This window comes from Molothrus aeneus, chromosome 1 (assembly GCF_037042795.1).
Source record: "Molothrus aeneus isolate 106 chromosome 1, BPBGC_Maene_1.0, whole genome shotgun sequence".
Taxonomy (NCBI): domain Eukaryota; kingdom Metazoa; phylum Chordata; class Aves; order Passeriformes; family Icteridae; genus Molothrus; species Molothrus aeneus.
Window position 1 is genome coordinate 42,818,128 of NC_089646.1, and position 11,338 is coordinate 42,829,465.

Sequence of the window (11,338 nt, forward strand, 5' to 3'; positions counted from 1 at the left end):
TTGCATGTCCCAGCTGCTTTTGTGAGAAACATTTTGTTTCTCTGACAACTTTTCCTTCCTCCACAAAAAAAAACCCCAAACAAACAAACCAAACCAAACCAAGCAAAACAAAAGAACAAAATTTTATTAGGGAGAATTTTGATGAAATATGTAAACTCCAGAGCTATCTTTCCACTCAAAACTGGTTTTGACGCAATTTTCAGCAATTGATTTGGGTCTAGATAGGGAGTTATGATTAGACAGTGGTTTATTTATACCATTTTCCTTTTCCCAGGCTAGAGGAAGGGCTGAGAAATTGGTGGGGCTGACCTGATAGTGCCTGTCTGCAGTGCAGAATTTGCAGTGGAAGTCTCAGGGCACCCTTTTCCTCCCAAAAACTGTGCTGCAAAGCTGGTAGGCAGGAAGAAAACGACCAAAGAGCAATTAGCTTCATTCTCTACATTGCACATTTCCCTTTTAGGTGTCATCACCTTTCTGAGCAAGGACCTAATCTGAGTGTTCTCCTCAGGAAGGAAAAAAAACAAACAAACTGTATTTCTTACAGCCCATGTTTGGGCAAACTCTGAGCAGCAGAGTAAGCAGAGTACACCTTATCCAGTTTGATGCATCCTCACCAGGAACTCAGGTGAGGGCCACCTAGGTAAGCACCACACACAAATAAGTTGCACAGTTCCAGGCAAGGGTTTTGGCTCTGCTTTCTCAGCTCTGTTTCAAGGCAGTAACATTTCAGGGGAAGCCAAGACCCACAAAATGACCCATGTGGAGCAGTAGTACACCTTGGTTTGTGCTGCTCCAGGCCAGACAAGACATTTGCCTGGAAACCCTCTCTGCTTGGTGGAATTAAAGAGTGTCTTACAGCCAATCCCCGTGATCTGTAGAAAGATCAGATCACCATTATCTCAGGTTTCTGTGGTTGAGATGACCCCCAAGGTATTAGAAAGTCTTTTTTTTCCCAGCTCTGCGACCAAAGAAGAAGTCAAGATTCCTCAGTTCTGCTTTTCAAGGTTGTTTATTTTTTCTTATCTATTACATTCTTTCTCTGACCTGCTGAGATCTCTCCAGCAGGTCGGGTTATGGCACAGTGACTGCCCTTGGGGTGGTGTTAACTTTTTATACTACAAACTACATGTATTTTATTTACAATAATTTTCCAATGCCTATGTTAGACAGTTTGTCTCTACTCTAAACCAATCCAAAAGTGCCACCATCACAGCAGAAGATGGAGGGCAAGAAGAAGAAGGAGACAGACAGGACACGCCCAGATTCCTCCATCTTGCTTCTTGAACCCCCATTCTAAAACCCCAAAATTCTACTTTTTCACCCTGTGACAAATTAACTATAATTCTACTCAAACTCTTGTGGCTTGTAAATATTCACACAAAGTTGGTAATTGTTTCCATGGGTTAAAATCGAAGGCACAGGTGTTTTTGACTCTGTGCCAAGGTCTCTGAGCCCCCTGCCAGGGTCTCGAGTCCTCCAGGGCAGCCAGAGGAATGTCCTGGGTCCCAACACCATTAGGTGATCAACAGCTTCAGGAGCAAGCAGACATGCCTGAACACAGCCAGGTGCAGTCAGTGCATCCAGCTGCAGCTGCATGGAGCTTCTCCCTTTTTATCCCTGTTCTGGTCTGATAGCTTTTTTCATATCCTTTGCCTTCATGTAAACCACATGGGTTGCAACGGAATAAACAAAAATCAAGCCCTTGAATGTCATTGCTTCCCAGGAAAGGGACCAACGTGGAGCTCCATGTGCAGCACTGCAGGCACAGCCACCTTTGCTGGGGCTCTGCCCTAGCAGGGGCTGCAGCCACCTGCATGTCCTTGGGAGCCTGCTTGCCTTTGAGAGATACAGCAGCAGGGTAAGTCTGACTTTCACTGTAAAAGGGATCCATCTCTTGTTTAACTCTGAAGCTGCCTGACTCACAGGGGAACCTCTTCCTCTCCACGGAATCCAAACAGACTGGAAATGCGTGTTTTTAGGCTGGAGTGTTTTGAAACGCTTTAAAAATGCAAACTATCCATAAATGCAAACTGATTGCAAACCTGCAGCTTGAAGCAGAGGCAACAAGAAGCAAAACCCCAGTGCAATCAGTGCAATTTATTTTAAAATGTTTTGTCTGTTTCCATTTAAAGCATTTAAATAACCACACTGGTACCTCTACACCCACCTGCTGCGCACCTGCTGCTACCCCAGCCCAGCTCTCCAGCTGCCAAGAGCTCCAAATATTTCTGACCTCGATGTAGAGTGTTAATTTCAACATGCTGCCTACTGGAAGCTGTGGTCCTAGAGCACACCAAGCAATGAGGCTCTGGACTGCTTCACTGAGCTTGATTTAGTTGCTTGAGACCAGGCATCACCAAGACCAAGTTCCTTTTGTTCACTTGGAGGTGTGTCTCGGGGTAAATAATTTCCTAGTTTAGTTAAGAAGGCAGCTCAAACTCTGCCAGAGTGGGATCCCACATGTGACGGCAGGGCTTCAAAAGAAAATGCTGCTGACAGTGGGCTCACTCTGTTTTCCCATTACCCAAGCTGCATCCATGGTGACACCAGGGTGATGCTCCAGGGCCGAGGCTGGGAAAGAGCAGGGGGTTGGCACATGGCGGTGGTTTTCATCTGGTGTCCCCTGCAAGCCCACCAGGTCACCCTGTCCCTGAGCTGTGGGCCATTTTCTCCTCAGTTAACTCACTCTGACAGTTCCAGCTGGTCCCAAGCCATCCTAATTAATGCCACATCTTTCCTGTTTCTCTCTGGCTTTCAAACACGTGCCCAGGCTCCCGCCAGCTCCCATCAGCCGCTCCCCTGGTGCCAGCAGAGTAGCAGCAAGCCAGAGAAAGGACCAAGTGGTCTTGCACCAATGGTGCCAGGCCAGGCTTTGCAAGGTCTGGATGGGACTGGTGTGTCACCTCCCACCTCAGAAGTTTGCTCTTGGACTCTGCAAAAGTGGGATTAAAGCCTCTCTGCATTGATGGCAGCTTCTCCGTCCTCTTCCACTGTTTCCTGACCAATTCAAAGGACCATGGAGAACCTGTGGGTGCGCTGGCCTTGCTCTCCATCATTTATCAGAGTTGTTTCAAGCTCTCTACCCAGAGAGAGGACCTCTGCCATGCTTGATTTCCCCTTTATTCTCCAAATTTACTTTCTTCCCTCCCATCCTCAGAGACAGTGCAATTAATAAAAAAAGACACCTGATGAAGGGTTTTCTTTGAGGAGACTGCAAAAAAATTGTGGAGTATAACCGGTTTTGCTCTGTTTTGCTAAAATGGAGATAAAAGTCTGTCCAAACTCATTCCACACCTGGAGCTGAGAACTGCTCGAGGACTTCTCTGCAGGCATTCAAAGACCTGATTTATGACTACCAGGTTTTAGGTGAAATATTTTGTTCTACCTGATAGCAAAAGGGAAAGATTAGGCCCTTCAAACCCTGGCTCTTCCCAGGCACATTGAGGAAATGGACATATTCCTCTCACGTTTGGGGCTGACATTTCAACGTTGAGTTCAATGCTTGGGTTTAAGGATTTCTTTGGCATCTGGCTGGGATTTTATTGGGGTTGAAAGACAGAGCTTGTGAGTGTTTTATTAGCTGTTCCTTTACCTGTGAAAGGAACATCTATTGTTTATTAGTTTAAGAGAAGTACAAATGATACATTGAGTTCTTGTTAACTTCCCCCAGTGCTCCAACACAATGGCAACTTAATCTCAGTGTAGGGTGCTCTCTGCAGCTGGAGAAGATTCCAAAATCATGGAGAAAAAAACCATGCCAACCTCCATCCCCTTGGGCAGGAGAAGCCTGTGACAGAGATGTTGCAGAGGGGCTGTGGACACTGGTGTAGGGATCTTGCAGAGCATCAAATAATTTTGACTAATAGCTGAATATGTTAAAAAAAAAAGTCTGGATCTCCTCATGGATAATTCACAAGCAGTAAATCAAACATTGTTTTGCTGGGAACATCTTGCCTTGGACTTTTTGCCACATGTATTCTGTGTATGTTGCCACCTGGAAGTTTAGTTGTCTGCATGTGTTTGGTGCCAACATCTCTATAAAATCCAAGGAAAATAAGCTGTGAAGAGCCAGAGAGCTTTTAAAAGAGGAATGCTTTACAGAGCAGCAAAATACAGCATTGAAAAGACATCCAGCAGTTACTTCTTCTCTTGGGCTAGTTATGGTTTAAGATTTATTTGTTATGGGAGTAGTGAAGTTGGACCCCAGCTATTAATCCAAACCAGAGGGAGAGTGTTCAGCTAAGAAATATTTTCCTACCTGCCAAGCTTCCCCCAACATTTTCCCTGTTTCCCTGCTCATGCTGTTGGGTTTAGCTGTATTTGTGCCCCAAGGGCCTATGATTTTTTAATTTCTCAGCAGGATTTAATATTTAAATTCTCTTCCTTTGCAGAGGAAGAAAGAAAGGAGAAATCATGGTGCTTGTGAGAAGGACCACAAGTGTAGAATCTCTTGGAGGGATGTAGGACAGAGCCAGCCTTGGTGAGGGCTCCCTGGGCTCCAGGGAGGTGATGAACACCAGTAAGGTGATGGTTCCAACATCCTCTGGACAGCAAAGTCTCACCTGGAAATAGGTGTGATCCCTCAGTCCCAGCATCCTCATAACTGAGACTGAGCTGAGCATCTGGGTCAGGAATAAGGATTTGGAGGGAAAATTAGGGGATAGGAAGACAACAGGACTTGAATGGAAATATTTGTTTTGCCCAAGGATTTTCATTTATTTGATTCTCCTGGAAAAGCTGCAGCAGGCTCATTAGAAACCAGCTCAAGAATTGGTTTAATCTGCAGTCTCCTTTGCTCCTCTGGAAAGGGGCTGTTCCACCTCCTCCCCACTCCAGCCTAGTTCCCCAAACACTACCCACACAACAGAGATGAGGGTGGTTTTTAATGTTTAAGTTAACTGTTTTTAAAATATTTATTCATTACATGTCTGTTGGTGCCTCATTAGGGTGTTGGCTGAATGAATTATTTAATCTTTAATGAAAAAAGATGGGGAATATTTTCTCTTCCTATCTAAGTGCTGATTAAAATGAATCCCAGCACTGTGGGGGGGGCTTATGCAGTGGAGCCTGGGCTCTCTCCCCATTAGCTGGGTACCACACTTCCCCTTATTGGCCCATTTTTTCAAATAAGCTTTGATGCCCTTAGCTCCAGAATTTGCTCATCAATACCAGCCTCATGCCCAAACCTTTAGAGAGCTCCAGCCAAAGCTCCTCCATGGAGATTTCATACAGAACAACTCCCTGAGGGTGTGTAAGGGCCAGGAAGGTGGGGGACAAGGGGGCATTTCCTTTACTGATTCCCCAGTAAATGATTTCCACACAGGCCATGCTGCCTTTGTGCCCTCACCCCATCCAGTTCACCAATGTGTGGCCCAGCTGCAATCTCCACTGCACTGCAGAGGTGGGGGGGAAAAAAGATTTTGTGCAAAATGAATGATGGCTGCCCCAGCTCATGTGAACCAAGGATGCAGGTTTGCTCCTGCACCGTGTCAGAAGATGCTGACAGGAGGCACCTTTTTTTCTCCTGCACCCTTGCAAGAGCTTAAACTCTAATGGCATCACATTCTAAAAATTAATGATAGCATCATTATAACCATTAGATTTGGGGTTTGCTGAGCTGACAGGCCTTGACTCGTCCCAGGGTATGACTGCTGTAACCACCCTCTTGTGATGTGGTGATACAGCCTGGGAGGATGCACTTCTTCTGTGTAAAATGGCAGAGGTCAGTGACCTGGGACTGCTGTGAGGAGCCATCCTGCCTGGCAAATCTCTTTTTGTGAGGATGGAGGAGAAGGGGCAGAGATTTGTTTCAAAGCTTCCTTCAGGTAATGCTGGGTTCTGTCTGCTCTGCCCCTGCGAGTTCCTCAGGGTCAAAACTTGGCAATGCCAACTAATAAATAACCATGTTTTTAGAGGCTTTGCTAAGCTCTTTTTTGTAAAAGAAGTCCAGAGAGGCTGTGCACAAAAGAGCTGTATCTCCCCAAGGACAGGCTGTGATCAGCCTTGCCATTTGTGCTCAGAGAGTATTGCCTTTTTAATAAACCAACATGATTTTATGGTATTGTTTTCATATAAGGAAAAAGAAAACAAATTATTGATTCTTTACTCACAAAGAGGTTGCTTTGCAGCCTCCCTGTAATACCTGCAATGATTTTGCAATATATAATGATTTGAAAAAAGGGACAAGGACAGTTCACCTGTGCTGGGACCATCCTCAGCAGTGCACTTTTATTGTTGTAGGAACACACAGTTTGCCTTACAGACCTGTGTAAGGGCTGTACAAGACCAGACAGAGTCAGAGCTTGTGCCATTTCCCTCCCTGGCTCTCTCCCCCACTGCCCACTGCAACCTAGAGCAGCGGCCCTTGGAACAAACATGTTATCCACCAGGCAAGCTGGGAATCTGGCACTGCTGGAGGAGACAGCAACTCCAACACCAGCACCTCTGCAGTCTGTGGCTTCAGTTTTCATGGAGCAAAACTGGATCTTGGAGGTGCCTCTTTTTGGTCCTGACTCAGGGGTGTCCTTCATTGTGGGAGCCTCTCTGCCCACTCTGGATGCAGATGTGCTGCAGAGTCAGCGTGCTGGGGAGGGAGGTCCGCTGGGAGGTGAGAAACAGACCTGCACTTTCCTGATCAGTTCAGGCATGGCCTAAGCTATTTTCCACCCACAGCCAGGAAATCTGTGAGAGGGGAAGAAATTGGATTTCAGCCTCCCTGCTATGAAGCTGGAGCCCTAATCACTAACCTATCTCAGAAATGTAAATTTTGCAGAGTAACTCCTGAAGACCTGGTTTGCAGCACTCAGCTGGAGACAGAGCTCTCCCTGAGATGATTAAAACCTGATTTACAAGGCACAGTGGACAGATGGCATCTGTTTTCTGCAGTCAGTGGTCCCTACAGAATAAAAGAGGCAAACTTCAAGGCCATAGCTCTGCAAAGACAGAGAAATTATTGTCCATATCCATGCAGGTGCCTGCACTGACACATCTGCTCCCACCAAGCCAGCAAGGTACCTGCTTACTCTCCTTCCCCTGCCTCTCAGCATCCAAATGTTCCTTATTTCCAAGCCCTTCCCCTGCCCCACATCCCCTAAAGCTACTGTAAGGAGGTGGGCAAAAGCAATTAAAAGAGAGGACAGTGCCTGGCTGCTTTGTGGGGTGTGCAAGAGGCAGCTCCAGCAGGCAGGGGCAGGGAAGGGATAATGCTGCAGGCAAAGAAGGCAGTGTCTACCTAGAGCAATCAAAATGCCTCAAGAAGATGAGATCCTTTAGAGGGTGAATGATGCAAAAGCATCACCAGGAGGGAGAGGCCGGGAAGGACTGAGCAGGTTTTCCCTCTGCATAGCCTGGGGCCAGGCTGGAATGGAGCCCCAGGATGTGAAGCCACATTGCCCAGCCAGGGGCATGGCTGTGCCTTTTTGGAGCGTTTTTTCCCCACCTCTTGAACTGAGATCAGGCTTGAAAAGGCCATGCCCAGCTGAAGTAGAGATACCTCCCCCACATTGGTTGTTTCCTGTTTCTGGAAGAGGGGTAAAACTAAAGGCAAGGAAGAGGCTGCAGCTGATTTGATGTCCCTGTATGGGCACTTAACCCTCCAGTTAAGCTCCTCAGCAAATTGCTCTGGCCTTTGATCTCTGCCCTCTTAGTTTACAACTTCAACTCAAATGGGCAGGATGAGCTCTTCCTGAACACCTAATTATGGCTCTTTCCATGTGATGCAATGTTTCATGCTCAGACAATAAAGTGTCTGACCTAACCTGTCCATTCTGTGCATAGATGTTGTGCCACCTCTCCCCCACACTCCAAACCAAGTAAAACCATGCTGAATTGCCTTAAATTTAATATAATCACCAATTCCCTGCTTCCAGACTATTTACTGTTGGCAAGGAGCAGAGCTGGCAGACCCTGGTGAACTGAACAAAAGCCATTTAAAAAGATTTGTCCCAGTTGTGGCAAATCTCAGCCTCCTGGTATCTTGTTGGCACCTAGATGTGCTTTCTAGAAGCCCAAATCTGCAGCTCAGCTTATTAGATCCCTTTTTTTCCCCAAGATTTAACTCAGAGGAGTCAAGAACTTGTTTCAGGGAAGGTCAAGGCAATAAACCTCCAATTGTTTATGTACATAAAGAGCCCTGGGATGTAACATGCTTTGCTTACTCCAAGATTTCCCAGATGCCCAGAATGGGAAATTAAAACCAAATACATGCAAAAATACAGCAACATTTACAGTGCAGCCTGCACCACTCTATCCACTCACCTCATCCTCAATAAGAACTACATTCCTGCTTAGATAAAGCCAAACATTAAATCCAAGGGAGCAAAATTCACTGAAAAAGCAGGACTGGAAGACGTGGTACCACACCTGCTCAAGAAGAGAGCCTGGCCAGCAGCACTATGGAGTCAGCATCCCTAGTGATGCTGGGTGTGGCCCAAGGGAATAAAAACTGGCTCAGCTCAGAAGAGGAGGAAATCTGAGGCAGGTCCTTCAGTCAGGAGTGAAGCAAAAACCCAGGGAAATTCCCATGGTGATAGTCTGGGGGTAGAAAACTACTCCTGTTTGGGAGAGGCTATTCCCATCTTTGGCTTTCCTTGCTTACAAACCAGTGGATTCCAAAGCCCCAGAGCATGGTTGGATTTGTGTTATCTGCCAGTTGGATGCACACAGCTTTAGGAGATGTATCCTTTTAAAATCCATCCCAGGGACAGCTGCAGGGCCCATTCAAAATGTCCTGAACTTTATGAGTTCTCTGGAACAGAGACAATCCTACCAAAGCAGCAGCTATCCAAAATATCCCTAGGGAAAAACTCCTGGACCTGACTGCCATTTGAGATCTTCAATCCAAAAATCCAGTGGCTGCTGTGCACCTGGGTCCCCATTTGGGTGCACACTAGGGTGGAAAGAGCCCTGGGTGCTGTGGCATTTTGTTCTTCAAGCAGCTGCTTGCTCTGTCTTGCTCGTAACATAACGCTCTGCTTCCCTAAATCTAGATTTTTGTAGGGAAGAGAGAAATGGGGGGAGAAAAGGTGGTGCTGGTGAAGAGATATAAAGTACAGCTGGGCAGATTAGGCTGCAAAGGAATTAGGGACTTAATGATGCTTTAGCAGCCTGAAATCTGCCAGTCCAGAGATGAAATTTGTAAGACGCTCTTGGCAAGCCCTGGGAAAAGACAGCCTGTCGAGCCAATGCCACCTGCTGGAGACAGCACTTGGACACCAAGATTCATGGCACCAGCTAAATTCATGGTTTTTAGTCATCAGTGTACCTAAAATCCCTCTTCTGAAGCTTGAAAACCTGAGCCCATGTCTATCAGAGCAGAGACCTCAGGAACCCACAAGCACAGCCCCTCTGCCATCCCCAGGAATGTTTAGTTTCTCCCACATTCCCTGTCTCCTTTCTTCCATTTGCCTTATCTGGCAGGTAATTATCCTTGCAGTGGTAATTGCTGCAGGAGCCATATGGGATGCATAAGCTGCTAATGCTGGGGGATTTTTTACAAATAATCATAAGACCTGTACATCATTGTTGCTGATATTGGCACAATTATCCCTGGTGTAAAAAGCAGCCAAAATTGCCAAAATAAGTTGCAGAAATGGTTGCATCAGCACAGACATGAAGAAAAAGTTATCATTTCTGAAATCTTAGGGGGTTTTAATTGAGAGGAAATTGTATGAGAGAGCTACAGAATAAACCCAAACCTACAGGGAGGGCAAGAGGAGGGAAGGGAAGCTTCAGTGCGGACACCACCCCACTGGGATTTGGGAAGCAGCTGCCGACAATGCGGCAGATCCGGGGGGACTCAGCACTTCCCTGTGCGTGTACATGGTGCTTATCTAATAAGCCATTTCTTGAGCTCCAGTGGTACTGCTACTTATATCATAAATTCAATGATCTTCACTTTACTGGCCATTAATCTGCTCCTTTTCCTGACAATTTTATACTCTTTTGATAAACTGTTTGTCTAACTGTGTGGAAGAAACAATGTCAAGAGCTGTACCTTAGGCGTTCGCCCAGCTAATGAAGAAAATCCATCACAAGGAGAGTTTATCTATTGCTTTTCTGGATGTAAATAAAACATCAGGCTAATTTACTTCCATTAATCTCAAAGACCGTGGCTACAACAATAATCCTATGTCAGAGTAGACTTTTTCCCCCTTTTTCGCATAAATATTTAAGTAAGTACTGAAAGAATAAATAAATTGCTTTCTAAAAGCCAGATTATTTTTATATACAGAGATTTAACAATGAATTTGGATTTACTTGCTAGCTCATGCCTTTCAGGCAGCAGTCAGCCCACGCTTCCCCTGTGCAGCACGGGGATCCTTGGGTGGGTTTTGCAGAACATCCCTGGGGGCTCTCTGAGTGTCACCTGTGACAACCCACCCTTAAGGGGAAGGAAGCACAAGGGTGGCTCATCATCTCACCTCCAAGTGCCACCCCACTGGTGTCACCCCTGCCACTGGGTGGGTTCCGTGAGTGCTGGGGCTGCTCTGCGAGTCCACAGGGGGCTGCAGAAAAGACTACTTAGTGTGCAGCTCAAGAAGTGGCCCTTAAGTGCAGCAAATTGGCAATTAGTTTATGGAGGGTGAGGCCAGCAAAGCACTGGAGCAGGCTGCTGGGGGTGCCAGGGATCACCAGCTTTGGGGGATGAAGATCAGGCTACACAGGAGCAGTGACACAGTGCGTGTTTGCACATGTGAGTGCATGTGCTTGGCAGGTCGGAGCCAATCTGGCCCTGCCTTCCCAGCCCCAGCCCTATTTCCTGCCAGCTGAAAGGCTGTGCACAGCAGAGAGCTGTGGCACACGGCTCGTGTCGCTCGGATCACTGCAGAATGAAGCACTTCCCTCCTGCTGGAGCTCCGTGGAGGTGTGTGCCCGTGCTCACAAACACTGTTCCAAGCACATTCCAAGGTGCCAAGGGTGAGCAGGAGGGTGCTGCAGGGATACCCCCTGTCAAGGAGCTCTTGTCTCTCCACTGGATTTTCCCTTGCTTAGCTGCTGCTGCCTTCTTAAAGACAGAGCCGTCCTACAGCCAGCATGAACCACCTTATTTTGTGACCACACCCCAACACGACCTGTGATGATGTGCAGTAAAATTTGGTGAAACAGCATCCCTGCTCAGATGAAATCTAGCTTGTCAAGTATGGCCCCACAGGAATATTTCCAACTATAAAGTAGTTATTACAACCATAACAGTAAGTCTGTCATAGGGAATATGACACACTGATAGCTGGAGCAAACCAAACCCAACACGACAGGGTAAAGGCTGGCACAAGCAGGGCACAGGATCTCTCTGAACAGCCATGACAGCAGTTCAGAGCCTGTGCTGGTTACATAGGCA